General features: G+C 40.8%; 1 protein-coding gene across 1 annotated transcript in view; it reads right to left on the reverse strand.

Moving 5' to 3' along the window:
* Positions 1–22,332, reverse strand: part of LOC128699371 (uncharacterized) — a 361,556-nt gene that overhangs the window by 28,506 nt on the left and 310,718 nt on the right. The window lies entirely within an intron of this gene.

Below are 22,332 nucleotides of genomic sequence, written 5' to 3' on the forward strand. Positions count from 1 at the left end.
AAACTTCATTACAACAACTGCACTCCATTAATCATACATGTCTGACTAACAAGGACAAGCACCTCATTTATCTGACACGTACTGCTAACGAACAAGCACCTTATTTGTCCAACACTTAATACTAACGAACATAGCACCTCATTCTTGCAACCTTTTTATTAAACGTCTTATTAATCCGACACGTTTCGTTTACACAAGCAACGCGCCATTACGACAAAGTAAATGTTGCTTCAGCTTAAAAAAATGTATACGTAAATCAGGTCACAAAAAAAACTAACTGATTAATTTTTCTAGACGTCCAAGCTTTCCAGGAAGAAAGAGGAGTCATCATTCCAGCAACGACTGAGAGGAGGAGAAACAAAAAGGCAGCGACTCGCCTCCCGGAAATACTGACCCTTGGATCGGGCAGGAAAGTGCGCCTTCCTTCCCTAGCGGAAATCGTGCTAATCTGTGACAATGACGGCAACACAGGGCGTTACTGAATTTAACTTTCCGCTCGACCTCTTAGTCAGCAATTCTCCCTAAGTCATATTTTCCATGTTCGAATTATATTTTCATGTTTAAATTTGCCGTTTCAAACCAAGTTTGATATTGTACTCGAATTCTTTTATGATCTCTCTCACCCAGGCGCTGTTCTTGTATGATCTCTCACCCAGGCACTGTTCTTGTATGATCTCTCACCCAGGCACTGTTCTTGTATGATCTCTCACCCAGGCACTGTTCTTGTATGATCTCTCACCCAGGCACTGTTCTTGTATGATCTCTCACCCAGGCACTGTTCTTGTATGATCTCTCACCCAGGCACTGTTCTTGTATGATCTCTCACCCAGGCACTGTTCTTGTATGATCTCTCACCCAGGCACTGTTCTTGTATGATCTCTCACCCAGGCGCTGTTCTTGTATGATCTCTCACCCAGGCACTGTTCTTGTATGATCTCTCACCCAGGCACTGTTCTTGTATGATCTCTTATCCAGGCACTGTTCTTGTATGATCTCTAGCCCAGGCACTGTTCTTGTATGATCTCTAGCCCAGGCACTGTTCTTGTATGATCTCTAGCCCAGGCACTGTTCTTGTATGATCTCTAGCCCAGGCACTGTTCTTGTATGATCTCTAGCCCAGGCACTGTTCTTGTATGATCTCTAGCCCAGGCACTGTTCTTGTATGATCTCTAGCCCAGGCACTGTTCTTGTATGATCTCTAGCCCAGGCACTGTTCTTGTATAATCTCTCTCACCCAGGCACTGTTCTTGTATGATCTCTCACCCAGGCACTGTTCTTGTATGATCTCTAGCCCAGGCACTGTTCTTGTATGATCTCTAGCCCAGGCACTGTTCTTGTATGATCTCTAGCCCAGGCACTGTTCTTGTATGATCTCTAGCCCAGGCACTGTTCTTGTATGATCTCTAGCCCAGGCACTGTTCTTGTATGATCTCTAGCCCAGGCACTGTTCTTGTATGATCTCTAGCCCAGGCACTGTTCTTGTATGATCTCTAGCCCAGGCACTGTTCTTGTATGATCTCTAGCCCAGGCACTGTTCTTGTATGATCTCTCACCCAGGCGCTGTTCTTGTATTATCCCTCTCATACACTGTTCTTGAATTCTCTCTCTCACCGAGACACTGTTTCGCTTCTGTCACCAAGTTAGTGTCCTTAACTCACCAAGGTTATTTTACTCCAGACTCCAGAGAGCGGGCCGCGGGGGCGATGAACCCCGTAAACATTAACAAGCATCCTCGAGTATCCACAATGAGTGATTCACATTTCGTTTTTCCCTTTCTCCCTTACCCTTCGAGCAGAAGCCTGTTCCATCACGCCCCATACGAGCCTTAATCAATTGCAACTTTACTTGAACCTGGTAAATACAAAAGAATCTGCTTGATAAATATGCCCATGTAATCCTCTTTAAGAATACGTGAGGTCGAGTTATTTTTAACTTAGCCCTTATTTCCTCTCGTAATCTTCAAGACTCTGATATTTATTTTCTTTTACACCAAGACAAATGTTAAACTAAATTTCTTGCCACAAATTCTTATACTTAACTCGGATAAAAAACTTGGAGTATCGTTTAATATTTGCATAATCTGCAGGGATTTCAACATATATTTTGATATAAACATAAGGATATTCACTTCAGGGTAGCTCAGACTTTCCAAATATTTTTGAACTCTGCAAGCGTACGCATGCACAAGTGTACAAACACAGGATGATGAGGACAGGAACCCAAGACAGGAGGAACCTTACCACTTTAACTGACGGGACTTCATAGTACAGTCAGAGAAAGAGGACGCCAGAAAAGACATCAAACCAAACATTGTCTGTACACTCATGATGAACGAGTTAAGTGCCTCTAGTCTGAGGAACGAAGACAACACCGGCAGCCTAGGTAAGTCTGACAAACATAATAACAGCTTTCAGAAATCTGGACTAAAGGGTATTCAAAACAAAGCACCACCTACCTAACAACATGGGAGTCACATAACCTCATTGTCTACCTGCCCACTTCTCAAATATGGCATTTTTCAGGTCACCATGTATAACTCACACCCAACTCTCCGCCTATATATACTGTCTTTTCAATCTCTGTGTATTATAATCGATCAAATCCCAGGACGGAAACCTTTTCTAATACATGTATGTCCTACTGATTGCTCACGTGTTTTTTTAAACCAAAACGTATTATACACATGCGTACACTCAGCACTAGTGTATGCGGTGTCAGCATAAAGCCCTCACTTTTAAAATATAGAACTACTTTTTGAAGGATCAGGTTAGCAACAAGGTTGATCCTAGCACTAAGCAAGCTGGAATTAGAAGTTAGATTTAAAACAACAAAACCTCATTACTAGGGAGTTGCATTTAGCACACTATAAGAGACATCACTGAAGAGAGGATCAGGAAAACATGGAGAGAGGTAGAACTCATTAAGAAAAAATGAAACAAAAGATAAATAAACAAGAGAGATACTATTAACAACTGTTTTAGTTAAGAAAAATGGAATGCGTTAATAAAAGCCAGACTTAACCACGTAGGAAAAAATTATAATTAAAAGGTGCGGTCCAAGAGAAGGAGCTTAACCCCTGCAAAGACAAACACAAGAGTAAACAAACATTAAATCACACACTTTGAGCTAACCGTAATTTACAATTTCTTCAACATAGGAGACAGAAATATGACTTTTCATCAGGAAACTCCTACGAGCGTCCACAAGATACTAAACTAAAAAAAAAATAGCCTTTGGACTATGTAGGAAAAATTACCAACCCACAAAATTCACCGATTTAATAGTTTCACATCCTTCCTGAACAGATACAAACACAATAAAGTTGCATGTATAAATGAAATATTAAAAAAAATCATGGTGAAGCGTTTCTTCAGATTTGACTGCAAGTACCAAACATACATATGATGGATTCAGTACTCCAAGTTTTCCTGATGATTTTTAATTAAATGGATGAAAGCCTCGGTTTTCCAGGCGTTGGTGAACTATCGAACTTCAAATAAAACACCAAAATTTTTGTAACATTCCAGAAAAAGCAATATGCTGTTCAACTCCCATTTGTCCCGGCGCTTTATGGCCTTGTGACCAGCATTTATTTCTCCACAAATCTCACTGTTTGTTAACCCAGCAGGAATATGGCACCATCACATCTACTACCACTGGCACTGCACTGCTGGCACTTTCATCACTAAACACCATCACCATTGTAAGTTTTGAGATTTTAAGAGAGCTTTGACCTGGAAGATCATTCAACATGCTTGGCAATAAAAAAGTAACACACATCACACGTAAGAATAACCTACATGAAAAATTAAGAAAAATAAAAATAAGTACGATTAGCACTAACAAATACGATCCGATCCTCGAAGAGAATCTTAAAGTGACTACTACTGTTTAAAAGGAGAGCCAAACAAACACGTCATCTTGGACTCGATATAACTTCACTGTTAGTCTGAATAGCACCATCAAATTTACCTGGAAATACAACTGTGTGTCCGTCTTACTCAGTATGGGGTTCAAAATTACTTAAGAGAAAAAAGCCTACCTTAGCATTTTATCTATACACATAGCTTAAATTTCAATACAAAAACAATAAATCCAAGTTCGAGAATATTGCGAGGATACAGGAAAACCTCTCTCTGAGATATATCTAAGACAAGGTACAGTAGTTATGGGCTACAACCACTGCTATCTTCAAACAAATACAAGAAACTAAACACTGACGATGGACACCACGACCACGAGCACTGCTCTGCTCGTGTGAACACACCTTGGAAATCACAAATAGGTGATGCCTTTCATGCGCACACTCATTACAATAAAAAATTACTACAAACCAGAATACGTACAATACACGCATTACTCATGCATAGAAGTATTAATACAAACTTACCTGTATTAATCATGCATACATATATTAATTAGTCACATATGCATTTATCATGAATACATGATAAATGATAAGACCCTCCTTTCTTATCTCTACTTTTCTCTCTCCCTGGCCTCCCGTCTCTAATCGTCACTCCACTCAACTCACTTTAATTCTTGCAAGTCCCCGAGACCAAATATCTCATTAAAACTGAGCTAACCCCTTGGCATGTAGTGGAGGTTACGTGGGTGACAGTGGCGACCCACCTGCCCTCACCCTGAACACACACTAATGATGATCGTAAAACAATGGGGGAAAAAGTTTCATGGTACTTGGGAGAAATCAAACACTAACCCAGGTTATTATAGCCCTAATGCCATTTTAGATATTGAGATTATTATTATTCTTATTAGTAGTAAATTACCAGCACTGCTACTGCTATAATTAAGTTTGTAATTTATATTTCAATTGATATTATTTAAGTTTATTTCTGGATGCTCTGGAAGACAAAGTATGTGCTGACGTAGTGTACAAGGGAAACAAACATGGCTTGTAAACAAAGCTGCCCAGCTTTTGAGGCATCTGTCACCGAGTGGTCTAGAGCGTTACTTGGGGAACCTTGCCAGCCCTGACGTGACTTCGAATCCTATTGACTGCAATGTATGTATGTATGTATGTATGTATGCGTGTGTGTGTGTGTGTGTGTGTGTGTGTGTGTGTGTGTGTGTGTGTGTGTGTGTGTGTGTGTGTGTGTGTGTGTGTGTGTGTGTGTGTGTGTGTGTGTGTGTTCGCAAAACAACCACTGTGAAAGAATAGTGAAATTCCAAGCGCTCTCGTGACGTCTCACATTATCAAGAAACTATAAAAACAATACATCAAAGGAAGGCATATAAAGGGTCAAGACTACACCTCACCATCACATCCCACGACAATGAAACGCCTGACGCGTGACGACACCCGACTCATAAGAAAGGAAGAACATTGGAGCAGATCTGTTACCCCATACTAGGCAGGTCGTTCGCAATCCATCCCACTAACAAAATATTTGCCCAATTCTAGTACTCTACACAAAAATTAAGATTTATTTGTTTAATGTATTATTAAATTCTCCCCAAATTTTATTAATTATAAACGATTCTAATTTATATAAACCAAAGAAAATATTCATATTTTCAAAACTGCTTTTTATGAAACATTATTCAATTATATTCCTGTCGACCATGACTTGCTTGATACAACTCAGCCTTCTGAAAATCAACTGGATGGTTAAAATCTCTCACGTGAATAAATAGAGCATTAGAATCTTGTTCAGTTCTAATGCTATATTTATGTTGTTTTAATCTTAGTTCGAGACTTTTACCAGTTTGGCCGTAATAAACTATCACAAATTTTACAAGGAATCTTAACTCTATCTTGATGTGAAGAATAATAGTGTACATAGGATCAGTTATTTTTAGGTTTTCTGTAAATTTTAAATTGGTCAATTAGCAAGAACTCGTTTAAAATAAAGTCCTTTTAAAAATTTTCTCGTATACGTTTAAAGATATATTTTTTTCGACAAGAAGAGCGTTGCTATATAAGCTAACATCGCAAGTTTTACCTATTCGGCACGACATATATTTAGTGTAATTCTCTCGTGATCATGCTGAGATAAAACGCAAATAAATTACTGAAAAAATCAAAGTCGCTCTGAATAAAAGAAATAGATGCATGCTCATTGATTAACGAATAAAGTGACATTAATCGCCAATTTCTGGACATGTGCAGATTTACCGACAAATAAAATGACTAACATAATTGCCTTGTTCTCGTGCTTTATGGGAATATTCACAGACGTGTTCTTTAACAGTTATTTTCGCAGTTGTAACAACCACAATCATTAACAAAAACATTACTACGTAATGAAGATAACAGGCAGGAAAAGATACCAGATAACCTAAGAAGTTTCCCAGAGTAGAAAACTCTTGAGACCATTAACAGGTATGTCACAGGTTGTATCCACCAGTACACTAAGTAAACAACAGAAATTAAAATTAATGAAGTCAAAGGGGCAAAAATAGCAGCAGATTTCACCAGCCATCCTCGCCCATGACGTCTTGCTCATTCAGGTGAAAAATTACAACCAATTAGATGCAAGAACTTCTTATAGGAATTTTAAAGTTAACTTTTCAGTACGAGCTACCAGGCATGTGTTGAAGGGTGATGGTGGTGGTGGTGGTGGTATGTTAATGGGTACCTGTGACATACCTGCAGCTGGTTTCGAGAGTTTTTCTACTTTCGCAGTTTGACCCTGGGCCAGGCTTGTCGGGGGCTGGCCTGGTCAACCAAGTTGTTGCTGATAAATTAGACACATGTGCAACACTTGGGTATCTTTACTGAGGAAACTTTTCGCCACACAGTGGCTTCATCTGTCCATACAAAGGAGAATACTGAAGAACAGGAGTAGTTTGAGGTAATAAGTCCCTCAGCCTCGAGTCGATGTGGTCAGTCCATCAATCTTGAAAATAATACAGCATGTGTGTGAGGCAGTAGCTTATATACCATTGGCAGGAGAGGTGCAGCAGTCGTAGGGGGTATCACATTTGTCCAATGTGGAAGTAGGTCATGCCCAAGGGTTAGGCAAGTGAAGAATTCCCTGTGTTAAGATCCCAAGATGTTGCTGTGTCAGACAGAAATGTAGATGTCGGTTCTATGGCCTCACATACCTACGGTGTGGGTATGAGTAGGCGAATGTGTTACTAGTATGCGTGAGCAGACGGGTGTTAGTGGGTCATAGACAATTTTAATGTGTGATGTGAGTAAGCGTATGTATTAACAAGTGAGGGTGAGTGTATTCCTGTGTTAAAATGTATTTATATTGCTTATATCCACAGGGAAGTGCTACACTACTCGCTACCAGAATGTTTCGTATATTTTGTATAATTTGATATAATTACACAGAACGTAACGTTGTTCTATGACCCAATGAAACGTACTGCAAAGTCTTGTAGTCAAGTGAAACCGTTGTTTAACTGGTCCCAGACCAGATCTTAATAAAAGACTCGATCTGTGTATGTTAGCCATCTTGTCAGCAGTGACTAGTAATTTAGCCCTCTTTCAAAAATACAAAAAAATAAAAAGTAAAATATTCCTTAGAGTACCCTGCAGCAAAGTAAAATAGTCCTTAGAGTACCCTGCAGCAAAGTAAAATAGTCCTTTGAGTACCCTACAGCAAAGGTCGCACAAAAGCGGAAGTATGTTCAAGGTTACATTAGCCTGAAATATTCGAGAAAAAAAAAAACGTGTTTTGGCTTTCGCTAACGAGTGAAGAATTCTTTTTTTTTTTTACAGGCAGACAGACGTATTTTTCAACACATGCATAATAGGTAATCGGATTATTTTTTAAATTCTTGTTACGTGTACCAAAAAAATAGAATTAACTGACTGCTGCTGATTCAAAGGGAAACTGAATGAATCAAAGAGATGAGCACTGTCACACAAATATGAGAGACGAATGAAACAAAAATGAATAACCTAAAAGTGTAACGGAAAAAACCACGTTGAAAAATGAGTGGACAGAAAAGAACAGGCGATAAATTAAATGAAAGAAAATACATAGCTCATACAAGATGACTTAAAGAAACATGATGAAGAATCAAATAAAAATACTGAGGATACGCAAAACATAAAAACAAATATTACGGAATTAAACGCTAAATAATACGAGACAGAAGTCAAGAGGATTGTTTTGTAAATCCATCATCCTCGTCTGGTATGACAAGTGTGCTTCTTCGGGGAAAAATTAGTTAGTTACAGAACCTTGTATGAAATTTTATTTCTTTAAATCTTCCGTACAGTTTACAAGGCTGCGCAGTTATTATTCACTACCTAGTAGTGTACAGGTCCACCATCCTCCATCCCCTTCACGACTCACTTGCCGTGAGTTCGATCCCCACCCGTACCGTGGTTAGTTCCTAGTTTAGTCTTCACAAAGGAAGACTGGCCACATCATTCTAGCTCTTCCCTCAATAGTTTTATCTTATGTGGAGAGCGAAACCTCCCACCTTCCTCATTTCTTCAACATCTACCCCACATTCCATTCTTCAACGCCGCACCGTCCATTGCAATTTCCCTCCACTCTCTCATTCTTCTATCCCTCATTCCCGCAGCTCACTTCTCAGCGCCGCCGTCGCTGCCGCCATTGCCTTCATTCCAACTCGTATTTTTCCACCCTAATCACCGCCCCATCCCTACTCTCCTCACAAACCCCATCAAGACCACCAACTTCCATTCATTTGTTAAATTATAACGAGAATTTTGTTCCAAGGGAATAAAAATATCGTTGACTAAACCTGCTTTGTGGTGATAATGGCTGCTATTGCTATTGGTGGTGCTGTGACTTTTGTTGTAGTTGCTGACCTTGTGAGTTTGTGGTTGTTCTGTAATTCTTTATGTTGATGGTTGTGTTGTGGTAGTTGTTGCAATTGGTGGTTTTATGTTGTATTGCTAATGTCGTTGGTGCGGTATGGTTATGATGCTTTGGCTGCTGCTATGTTTGCGTGGCTTTATACATAGCTCCTGGCCCCCACCTTTTAACTACCAACGATCACCTTTACTGATTCCTGGCCTCCGGGGCCAGATTATACCCTGACACTGTTTGCTTATACCATCTATACATTCCAGTTCGTCGCACACGCATTTAGATTATACGGGCATTAAGTATATTATACCAACATTTTGCTTATGTACCACTGCACCACACTGGTCTTGCGAGACACAGGGGCGACCTGCGCTAGACTTTTGTTGTCCTAGGGTGTGAGACCAAGGTTGTTTGGTGTGTTCCTCCAAGTTATTGTTAGGATGAAACCCTTCGTCTTCCCACTGGCTATTTTTCCCTTCCTTCCATCTCTGACATTCTCCATCTCAGTGATCACACTCAGCACTCAATCAATGATTTTAATTATATGACTGGGGAATGACATCCGTGTCTAGGCTCAATCTTCAAAATATATCTTAAGCATGAGATATTTTTTATATATTTTTGATGAAAATAAATTCCGTATCTTGTCTCTTCAACACCCAGTGGAGTTAAAGTTATATCAGAGTTATTAGTAAAGTTGCATTGATTTAAAAAATGCGTTTTTTTTTTAATCTTTAGTTTGTTTACTGAATCAGAAACACAAGAGTCGTAATGCCTAGAGTATTTCGTTTCTTTCCGTTCCCATCCATGAAGGCTGCATCTCCTTTAAGGCAGCACTCAATATTAGGTACACACGCACATCCACGCACGTCCACACCTGCAGGCGCGCGCGCGCAGACTGGTAACAGGGATGTTAGAAGTACTATGTTAGTCTCGGCGTAGTAGGAAAGTGGGTTGAACTCGATGCGGAAATGGAAGGCGAGTTCATATATAGTTTCCAGAGGCCAATAAGCAGTAATGCCGGTCGATGAACCAGAGATGGCACCAGACGCCAGGACTCGATCCCCCGGTAAACGCAAGCCAGTGATGTGGGAAAAGACAAGTATATGCAGTTCAGAACATTTATTATACGAAACTTTTCGTCACGAGTAATTTCTTCAGTCCTAATACAGAGATAACGAAGAAACGAGTTTATATAGTGGCAAGTCAGGTGGAAAAGCTTCGAGGCTTTCATGGCGAAACGTTTCGTACAATAAATGTCCTGAACTATACATAAGTGTCTGTTTCGACATCTTGTCGGCATCACCGTACCATTTCTCACAAACCAGTGGATGCCAGTCGGTGAGTACACAAAGACGTACACGCACGCATGCAAGCACTCTGGCAAGAATTATGCTGCAATAAATAAAATAGTATGAACTTCATTTCCTTAAGAAAGTGGGAAACACACTGAGCAAATGTTTCTATTATTGCACCTGCTGCAAGAAGTACTCGCTGCGAAGTCTGCCTCGTAACTGATGGATATTGTGCAAAAATACAGCAGATGATATATCAGGGAGTTATCGATGAGTCTAAAAGACACGTAAGAATACACTTTCTCCAGGAAGGTTCTTGAGGACAGTTGCCAAGGATGTGTTGGTCTACCTACCTGCTGTTGATGCTACGAGGTTATCTTGTCACCCACGAGGCCTGGTTCTAGGTAAAGTTTCTAGGTGATGACTTGATCAATCAGGTTGCTGGTGCTACTAGCACCAGCAACCAGCCTCAGAGCCCTTATGATAGTGTTTTATAAGTCAGAAAGTCTTCTGATGCTGATTGTCTTAGTCAAATGATGACCTGCTTTGTGAATAGCAGTACCGAAATTTCACCCCGTAAAAAAAAAAAAAAAAAAAAAAAAAAAAAAAAAAAAAAAAAAAAAAAAAAAAAAAGTATACGGTTTCTTAGCGTAATGTGTTGAAGAGCGCCTTGTATTCTTGCGGAAGTACCAATAAGATAGAGTTCTTGTGTGAGAATCTGAGAGAATCTGCTTGGAAACTGGTGAGATGACCACTGAGGCTTCGGTGATGACCTCTGATTCACCCCTAACTTGTGATAAAGGTAAACAAATCTCGTGGATCATAAACTAAAAAGTTTGAGGCTCCAAGTGCTTGACAGGAAGTAATAATTCTTGGCAGGAACACGTGTTGTTTTATACATGCACGATTCTGACTTTTAACCCAAATCCAATTTCGAATACAATGCCATTTTTTTTTTCCAAACGTGAATCTCGTTGAACATAACTTCAAGGTCTCAAGCCAACAGCTAACCGCTCATATCAATCAGAGATAAAAGAAGAGTGTAAACTCAGTCGATAAGGACCAGCTTATCTGTTGATTTTCATCAAATTATTAAGTTACACATTGGCCAGGAATTGTAGGACTCATTTGCCACGGATTCAAACCCCATCCGTTCCCTGGTCTGTTTACATGGTTTGCGTTATCAAATGTAATTTTTCAAGTACAGAGATGATTTCAAAGATTCTCCTAAGACTCCGAACGTCTCCCATAAAAGAGTTCAAAGGCTGGATACTATGACTCGTGCATGAACCGACATGCATGCATGCATGCACGCGCACACACACACACACACACACACAAAGCGCAATAAAAGCTTCTATGCCATTATCTTCCTTGGTTTGTAAAGAGTTTCTCGTACAAATTACCAATAAACTGTGTTTGCGAGAGTCGAGACTCAGTTCCTGGCTCCTTCTCCTAGATTATTTTAACTAGAATCACTGACGTCTGTCCTCATGGGCCATATCATACCTAACTCTTGAAGCTGTCTATTGAGTTAGTGTCCACAATTGTCTCGTCCAAGTTATTCTACTTTTCAACTAACTTGAGACTACCCTCAACTACTAATTCCTCTATTCTCTTTTATTATTTGTAACCACGAACTTGTAGTTACAGGAGCAGAGCTGTGCTCCTCAGTGACCTCTTTACTGTTTAATAAGAGCGACTGCAACATATAAAATTTACTATTAAATTAAATCCTATTCTACTGTAGAATGTTTTCACCACAATTTTTTCCCCCGCTCAGTTTACATTTATGGTCTTTCACTCACTTTTCTGAAAATGCTAAGAAAACACCTTTATCATTTTCATTATATTTTTTTTATGATCTTGCATGTGGTAATTACCTCTTTAATTTTCTTATTAAAATCTAGGAGACTTCTGATGCTGTTGAGGAGCAACCGAGCCAAGGAACTGGACCTCTTCCCTTCCTTGGATCGAACCCGACTCCCTCTCATCCTCCAGGCGATGAATGACCCCTATGGGTTTAGCGCCTCTCCTAATAATAATAATAATAGGTTTGCCTTTGATAAGTTTCGCGATTTTTCTACTCCTAGAGCCCAGCCCTGGGCCAAGCTTGGCTGGTGTTTGCCTGATCAACCAGGCTGTTGCTGCTAGCGGCCCGCTGGCCCACTTATCCAGGAGTTATACTATTTTTTCAGCCCGGACATCCCAATAAAGCTGCATATTATGATTCTGATACGACGTAAATGTGTTATGAAGAACTTTCACATCATTCTGCCGTGTGTATATATATGTGAAGGCTGTTATAACGTTGGCCAGTGTTAAGTAACAGTTTCTCTGTATTACATTCATGTGATCATCGGCTGGCAATTTTTCTGTCTATAATTACTTACAGGATTTCCCTTTCTGTTCGACGCTTTATATATTCCATTACACAATCTACATTCTTTATGTGGCCTGTTATCACTTTCTCCCACTTCCTTTACATGACACTTAGCTACGCTAAATCATCCTGTGTGGGGCTGAAAGGGCAGGGAGGGCATTTGGGTGGGTGTGAGGGAAGGAGGGGGAGGGGAGAAAGAGAGAAAGAGAAAGAGAAAGAGAAAGAGAAAGAGAGAGAGAGAGAGAGAGAGAGAGAGAGAGAGAGAGAGAGAACGTACAAGAGCCAGGGCACGGCTGGACATGATTACTACATAAAAAAAAAATCCAGACAGCGATAGACTGTTTACATCAAGGGGACCAAAATCAATGGGACCCATGTCTTAAGTGAAAACACAGATGAGCCATAGGAATGTAAGGAAATTTCTTTAGGCGAGTTCAAATCGGTAAGTACGTACGTATACACACAAACAAGCACATTCTACTGTAGAATGCTTTCACCACAAGGAGCTGCAACTCGACCCCTGTAACCACAAGTAGGTGAGCGCACACACACACACACACACACACGCACAGTGCTGCTGCTACCAACCACGGTCTTTTTGACCCAAACTTCGGGTTGAATTTGGATCAGTACACAAGACTCCAATAAAACTGCCTTTGATCTGAAGTCCGCCTCAACTAGCCCCGCCAACCACCTCCCATCACTGCCTTAACAAACTCTCCTGCCTCAACCAACAAACTACTCTCCTTCCATTCCTACCCAACTTACTTTCATGTACTCGATCCAATGGTCGTTAATGTTTCTTTTTATTTTCCTATTGCACTCTATATCCATTTTTCTTTGATGCTTTCTGTGTGTCTTTTTTTTACCTCTTTCTAGTCACCCCCGTCTCTCTCTCCTCCATCTCGTGCATCTCTCTCTCTCTCTCATTCCTCCATCTCCTGTCCCAGTTCCTCAGACATCTCCCCTCCATCTCTCCCAGCTCCTCATGTATCTCTCTCTCTCTCTCTCTCTCTCTCTCTCTCTCTCTCTCTCTCTCTCTCTCTCTCTCTCTCTCTCTCTCTCTCTCTCTCTCCTGGATCCCCATTCTTCAAACACACGCACAAAAACATATTTTTCTTCATACAACTTTTATTTAAAACAAAAGACGATGGGCGGGTGTGTCAGAGATATCTTAACCGATCCAGCAGCATCAACTGTGAAGCTGAAGATAAAAGTTTCATTAACAGGGTTCCTATGTCACTATCATCTTCCACAACGGTGGTTGTTGGGTCACTATCATCTTCCACAACGGTGGTTGTTGGGTCACTATCATCTTCCACAACGGTGGTTGTTGGGTCACTATCATCTTCCACAACGGTGGTTGTTGGGTCACTATCATCTTCCACAACGGTGGTTGTTGGGTCACTATCATCTTCCACCACGGTGGTTGTTGGGTCACTATCATCTTCCACCACGGTGGTTGTTGGGTCACTATCATCTTCCACAACGGTGGTTGTTGGGTCACTATCATCTTCCACCACGGTGGTTGTTGGGTCACTATCATCTTCCACCACGGTGGTTGTTGGGTAACTATCATCTTCCACAACGGTGGTTGTTGGGTCACTATCATCTTCCACCACGGTGGTTGTTGGGTCACTATCATCTTCCACCACGGTGGTTGTTGGGTCACTATCATCTTCCACAACGGTGGTTGTTGGGTCACTATCATCTTCCACCACGGTGGTTGTTGGGTCACTATCATCTTCCACAACGGTGGTTGTTGGGTCACTATCATCTTCCACCACGGTGGTTGTTGGGTCACTATCATCTTCCACCACGGTGGTTGTTGGGTCACTATCATCTTCCACCACGGTGGTTGTTGGGTCACTATCATCTTCCACCACGGTGGTTGTTGGGTCACTATCATCTTCCACCACGGTGGTTGTTGGGTCACTATCATCTTCCACAACGGTGGTTGTTGGGTCACTATCATCTTCCACAACGGTGGTTGTTGGGTCACTATCATCTTCCACCACGGTGGTTGTTGGGTCACTATCATCTTCCACCACGGTGGTTGTTGGGTCACTATCATCTTCCACCACGGTGGTTGTTGGGTCACTATCATCTTCCACCACGGTGGTTGTTGGGTCACTATCATCTTCCACCACGGTGGTTGTTGGGTCACTATCATCTTCCACCACGGTGGTTGTTGAATCACCACCATCTTCCATCACTGGTTGGATCACTATCATCTTCCACCAGTGGTTGTTGGGTCAACATCATGTCCCAGTTTCACTATTTTGGGAGGGAGGGGGGCGAAAGTGGATAGGGATGGGAGAGAGAAAATGGAAAAGAAGGTGGAACGAATGAGGAATCGGGGTCGACGTAGCTGAAGAAACTGAGAAGGAGTAATAGCAGTAGTATGGGTGGTAGCAGCAGCAGCAGCAGCAACAGCAACAGCAACAGCAACAGCAGCAGCAGCAACAGCAGCAGCAGCAACAGCAGCAGCAGCAACAGCAGCAGCAGCAGTCTACGAAGGAGGCAGATAAAACGAAGATAAGAAAAAAGAAGTTAGACTCAAGAAGAGGATGGGTAACAATAAGACCAAGAGAGACAAAGACGGCGTCAGGAACTCATGCATCTTGAATGCAGAATTCTGAACGCACTGAATATCTGAAAAGGTAAATGAAAAGTGGCATTCAGAGCAAAATTCATGGAGTGGAGGAGAGTATTATGCGATGAAGAAATATTTGAGAGGGAAGAAAACATCAGGGAGACAGAGAGGGAAATATTGGAGTGAATATATCAAAGGTAATAAATATACAAATTAGAGAAAAAATCATGAAAACGTGAAAAAAATGTGTGACACAAGGAATAACTGGGATGTGGGAGGGTGTGAAGAGACTGTGTGAGGGTGGAGGGAATGAAGGAGGGTGTGGAGAGAATGAAGGAGGGTGTGGAGGATACAGAACTGGAGGTGGGCGGGCCACACCCACTCCACGCACTCCATCACAATTATCATCGGAGGCGCTAAGTCACCCTCTTCCGGCAGCAGTCTCGAAGATCGTGAGGGATAGCCATGAGTGACCTTGTACACCCACCTCCCTCAAAACACTCCCTCCCTCCTGTCGTCCATCTTTACAGCAATGACTCCCTACATCCCAAACTTTCTTCTCCCACTGGTTAAATTCCTACATATATCATTTCACCCCTCCGTTCGTCTGCCCTTTATCTCTTTGCAGCCATTCCTCCCTTCCATCTCTATCATCCTATATCCGCCCATGTCTGTTTTCCTACATTCCGCCCTACTGAATTAACTTGTTAGGTAAAAGGGCAGATGCAACTAATGTGACATTTTACTGAGACAACATTTCGCTCTCCAGGAACTTTATCTAGCCGTTACTCCGCTTGGTAATGGTTTGGTAAAAGCTCCTGGAGGGAGAAACGTTGCCACAATAAAATGTCACATTAGTTGCATCCGTGTCCTTTTACCTAACATTTCGTTGGCAATTCTTCCATTTTTACTACTGGATCAACGTGAAGCATTTACAAAACAATCGCACAGCAGAGATAATTTGTATACGTCCTTATGAGCAATATCAAGCTACTTACCAGGTTGCACCAGACTGACCCTGGCCCATGGCCGGGCTTGTGGAGCAGAACAACTCTCAAGAGCTCATCAAAGATATATCAAAAGTAAAGATACTGAAAATAATAAAAAAAAATATTAAATATGACGTTCAGAACATCCTGTTGTACTTACCATGAAACTTCATCATATGGGAATTAACATCTGGTTGTGGGCCGCCAGACAGGAATTGAAATACGAGAGCAGTTATTATGAATCCTTAAATTCACCATCAAATATACAGTAAACAGGTGCGCGCGCGCGCACACACACACACACACACACACACACACACACACACACACACACACACACACACACACACACACACACACACACACACACACACACACTGCATTTACTGTAATTTCTATATTGGGTAACAAAATATCGTTGACTGTTGGTGTACAAGTGTCAGGCAGTCTTAATGCCCATCGTGTAGTAGATAGATTTTAACCCTATAAAGCAACCTAGTGTGAACGGAACTCTTGAATGGTAAACCCTTGAAGCACATTTAAGATACGAGTGTTAGTACATAATACCATTACCAGTGAGTTAGCGACCACAAGGGTTATTTGTGTGTCGTTCCAGTCACGGTATTGTGCCTATTTTTGTTATTTAACTAGTAAATAAGGACAAATTTTCTAAACTTGTAGTTAAACCCTAAACATATTCTTTTTCAACTTTAGAATTAAAGTATCTGCCCTTTACTTAAATCCCGTTACTGCCTTCTGTTATATCTTACAATCTGTGCATAAAATTAAAAAAAAAAATTAGTCTTAAAAATTTGTCCATCTTCAGAGTAGTGAATATCCTGAGGGTAAATAATTACGGACTAGTCACACCTGGACACCCTAACCTTCACAAATGAAAGTGAGAAGAAAAATGAAAAGTGATAATGGTAAAAAGTTGATTAGCAAGGTTATTTCCCAACACATTACACTATTGCGGTGGATTTCATTATTTCACAGTGCATCAAAACTGGTGATAATCAAGACACTTGCAAGACTCGGAGAAGTCACAATTTCAAATTTATCCCCAGTACAAACGAACAAAGTCATGTTAATCTCTGCCAACGGCACAAGACTTCATCACAACCTCACTTGAATGGCGAATATTTAAAAAAAAAAAAAGATCTTAATCCCAGAAAAGAAAAAACAGCCTTATTTATTAATTCTGGAGATGTGACATGCCAAGATATTAATAAAAATAAGATACCAGGTATTAAGCAACTTTCCTAAATTTGCCTGTAACATATAAGTGAACTGTAGATATAAATTCAAAAGTACTCTTGCTAACCCTTTTGGGGCCTAGTTCCTAGGCCTTTTGTGTATCCATATGCTTTAGCGCTACCGTCCACAGGAAGGATATGAGGTGCACAATAAACTAGCCACTTCGGTGGCAAAATCTTAATTCATTACTGAATACCTGGTTTAAGCTATGTAAAAGTTTCTTAGCATCATGTTGCGCCTAATTACACAGAAAAAAATAATCTGAAACAAGAAACTAAGAAAACTAAGAGCAATCGAAATGGAACAGTATAAAATGAACATGACGGTGTAATTCCAGTACTTAAAATGAAAATGACTGCAAACGAATGACCAAAATGTTCTTTGGTACACGAAATATTACTTTTAATTTGATTATTAAATTTCATGTGTGTGTGTGTGTGTGTGTGTTTATACACACATGCAAGCACACATTAACGCGTGCGCGCGTACACACACGCGTACACACACGCGTACACACACGCGTACACACACGCGTACACACACACACACACACACACACACACACACACACACACACACACACACCCTAACAATCAGAAAATGCGAGGTATGCGATGTGAAAATTTTCCTCATTACGAGTCATCATTAAGAGCACGAGAGACTAACACAAAAAAAGTATGCAGAAAAAGAATACGATGATTATTAAAGGGATTGTCGAGAGCGAAAACTCGTTTAAAGAATTCCCAAAAGATTTGATCTGTCTTCTCGAAGAAAAAATTCAAAGGCGTAGAACTTCAAATACTGACTTGAAAATAGCTCTCTGCAAATGAAAGGTAGAAAGGAGAACATTCACTTATAAAAACTGAAGATCGAACTCGCTTCTTCTCTTCTCTTAAAAATTGTGTACTCTCCTAGCTGTGCTGCCTGTAGTCGATTCATAGCTCCTGACTCGTCTGCTTAACTCTTATCGCCTGTTTTCTCTCACTGTCCCAGGGCTCGGCCATACCTACTACTCTTGTATCCTTCTCTTTATCCATTCGGTCCCACTTACCACCCTCAGATTGAGAGAACATTAACGTTTCTTTGCGTTTTAAGCTTCCATTTCACATCCTGGTACCTTCTCTCATCTCACACTATCCCTTGATACTACTTAATCCTTTGTTTATTTTGGGTCATGATCATTTTTCACATTTTTCTCTTCTTGTGTAGTTAGGTAATTAGAAAATCCTCACTTTGTACTCCATCACCCTCAGTGTCAAAGTTAATCTTAATGAACCTCTGGATCTTTACTGTAAATGTTTGACCAGGTGGGGATCTCCACGCTCGCACCGCATATTCTAAGATGGGCTGAACGTTTGTTGTATTATAACATCCTAGATTTGCATAATTAACCGAAGTAAATTTTTTATACATATTTTTGTAAATATGCTTGGTGTGAAGTTGACCTGTAGACCTTTCTCCTTAGACGCTGTCTGTAGCGTCTCTCCTCCCAGGTGTGCGATTTTCTCCGTCTCATTTTCATTACTTACCCCTTTCATTACCTTATACTTACCTGCACCACTCACCTGGATCACGAACTCTCGGCCTCTTACATCATCAAACAATATATAAACTGCTCTTTGGCAACGTGAAATAGATAAATAATTTGGGCAATTTGCAATCTGTTCATTAAAATGAAACGCTGAGCTAGCAATTGCCTTGTGCTCACTCTGTATGACAATTATACTTACCCGATGACGAGATGGAGGGGACTGGGGATGAGGGAGGGAGAGAGATGTGGAAAAAGGCAGGAGGGTGAGGGAGAAGAAAGGGGTAAGGGAAGACAGATGGACAGAAGGGGAGAGAATGAAAGGGAACGAGAGGGGGAAGGGGAGAGGGAAAGGGAAGGTGAGGGCAGGAGGGGGGGGGAGAACTAATGAAGGGGAAGAATGGAAAGGAGAAGGGAAAGGATGGAAAGAAGGGGGATGAGGGGAATGAGAAGGGAAAGGTAGGCCTGAAAAGGAATCAAGAGGGAGGGAGGACAATGAAGGAGGTAAGGAGGAACATGCTTGTAATCAATTTCCAGTGTTTAATATTATCAAATACTGCCTTGGGACCTGACCTCGTTGTTGACTGCCTGGTCAATCAATCTGTTTCTGTCAGCAGCCAGCATGCCTGCATACCCTGTTGGGTAATATTCCCGAAGCCTTATATAAGAGTCCATCGATGATTGAACTTCCCTCCCCAACATTCTTGTAAGGGCATCTCTAAGAATAGACAGCGGCAATGTATTCAGCTTCGGAGAAACATTTCAGCTGGCGTTTCGCATGTGCTGCGAGGTTGCAGCATATATAAACATAACTATCCTCAAAGCCTATAATTGTAAAAAAACTGAAATTTTTATATCTTGAAATAAGAGATGCTGTATCCCAAGCCGTGTATCATTAACATTTCTCTATCCTCTACCCGTCCACTGATGCTACAAAAGCGATTCTAAGCTTGTCTTCGGCTAACAAAAAACCGATTAAGGTCCAGCAGGATCATTTCCTCGCCGCCCCCTTTGTTCAACCAGGTCAATAAGAGGACGTCCAGTGAGCACAAAATCTGGTTCTTGGGCGATCAGTAACAGGTGTCAATTTTTGCTAAAGGAAAATCAAGAAAACCGAGGAATGTTGGAATCTAGGCTTCTTCCTAAATCCCTACAAGTTTGACCTAGTAATTTACAACACATCAGTGATCAAGAAACAGTCATCTTGACATCAGTGTTTTACATGGATCCCATCGACAGTACTCTCAAACGTTTTTCTCTTGATACCCAAGACAACAGACTAGATTCTATGAAAAAATCGAAGACCTTAAGAGTGGCCATGATGCCTTCTACCGCATTACTAAACTCCTGGACCTTCCGAAATTACTCTGCTTATTGAGACGTTCTCTCTCCCTCTGGGTCCCTAAACTAAGCATGCAGAAGTACGATGTCCTTAGACTTATGCTAGAAAACGTTCTCCATCATTTTTTGGATGAACTGAGACAGAATCTAGCCACATTTGTAGCCAGACTTGGAGGACTGGTCATATCTTATTACTCATGTTTTCTACCTCTGCGTTGTAGTCTACAACATTAAGAGTAAACTGCACAACCAAGTTTCATTACTCCTATTTGATTGAAAATATTAGGCAGCAAAAATAAATAAAAAAAAAGGCAAATGAAACGTTACTGGTTCTACGTGACTTAAGAAAACCGCGAAACAAACTTTTTCTTCGCAGTTCTTCTGTAGCGGAGAGGCTAGGTAGGCGACATGTAAACACTGTTCCATGCAAAAAAACGGCATTACTGGTAAACTACTGAAACAATCCATCTGCTAGAAAGATGGTGCCAATGAATAAAGACATAGGTATGCCAATAAAATGAAAACTACTACTTACGAGTTGCTTAGGTATAATGGAATCCGCCGGTATCTTTACTTGGCATTTACCTACCAGTGTGATGGTTCCAGAGATAATCGTCCCCATGGCCTACTCTCTGGCCGGGCCTTAAAACAATAGGCGAGTCCACTGAAAGGCTGTGCAGAAAATATCTACATAATACATGCACAAACTATAAAATTCATGATTTGGAACACTATCTGGGATATATATAAAACGCCTACCGTTGTATGTTATACAGATGACAGTGTAACAACTCTCAAATGCAGCCAACGAGAGACTTTCTAATAGCTAATGAAGCTTGAAGTCTTTCAGAATACTAAACAATGATCACCGTATTACTTAAATACTGAATTCTGAGAACTATATGCAATGGCCATATACCTGTTAATAAAAGAGTATATTAAACACAAACTGAGTAATGTAGACAAAGGTGACGACTGGCAGAAAGTATAACCCTTCCGTGTAGTCACATACACTGTGGTCTCATCACCGTACAGTGGCCTTGGACACACGTGCTTCCCTAAACAATCATCCGTCATTTGACGTCACCCGTCTAAGATAATGATGTATGTTGAGAGAAACAATTAATATAAGCAGGAATTAGAGACCTTTAAGTATGAGATGAAGCATTGTTATTTTTGCAAGCATCCACAAATGTAAAGGTTTTTACCCTGACAGCATCGGTGAGGTTGATAATGACCTTAGCGTAAGATGCACACAATTTCCAACACGAGTAAAACAGGCATTATCTATACAATGCATGGTTATAAATCTGCAGTAAAGCCTTGTTCTTGGTTATGACTTTACTGCAATTATAATTTGATGAGTTTCAGTCAGCGCTGGAACGAGAGGTGGTCTGGACCCCCACTAACTGCTCTAAACGGCGAAGTACGAAAATCATTCATAACACTGGCAAAAGAGCTACACTTTTCAACAGCAGTTTACCACGACATTCAGTCGTTGAAAATGTTAGTAAAATTTGTGCGAGCCGAAAATTCGTTATTATTATTTAGTTAGAAAAATGTACAAAAAATCACTTAACCACTATGCGTAGCCCCCTTCCTGGAATAATAATAATTATTATTATTATTTGTTATTTAAGGAAATTAAAAGCTGCTACACTTTATTTATTAAGAACTTATGCCTTATGGATTATATTGACATTACACTGGTTGAATAACTGACGCCGTATTGGGAAGGATTTGCATCTGTAAATTTTTAAAGATGCGTGTTCATGTCCAGCAACCTAGAAAGGTAGCGAGTGAACGGGTATTGTTCATTAAATTAAGATAATCCACTGAAACGAGAGATACTTAAAGGTGGACAGAGGTGAGGGTCACTGATACAACGAACGTGTGGTTTCCACGGCTTTACAGTAGACTAGAGACTCCTGCATCAGCAACTGATCAGGGGCAACGAAAAAAAATCAAACACTAAGGTCTTCTTACCCAGATGGCTTGGGATGTTTCATCCCCAATGAATTTGAAGCTTCCCTACATAGCCCCGCCCAAAGAAACGGCAGCATGAGAGAGGTGGCGGGGCAGAGGGGCGGAGGGAGAGGGAAGGGATTCGTAGATGAGAGGTGGTGGTAACCAAGGTCTGAAGAGGAGAGAGAGAGCACCCGAGTATAAAAGGGAGAG

This window comes from Cherax quadricarinatus, chromosome 61 (assembly GCF_038502225.1).
Source record: "Cherax quadricarinatus isolate ZL_2023a chromosome 61, ASM3850222v1, whole genome shotgun sequence".
NCBI lineage: Eukaryota > Metazoa > Arthropoda > Malacostraca > Decapoda > Parastacidae > Cherax > Cherax quadricarinatus.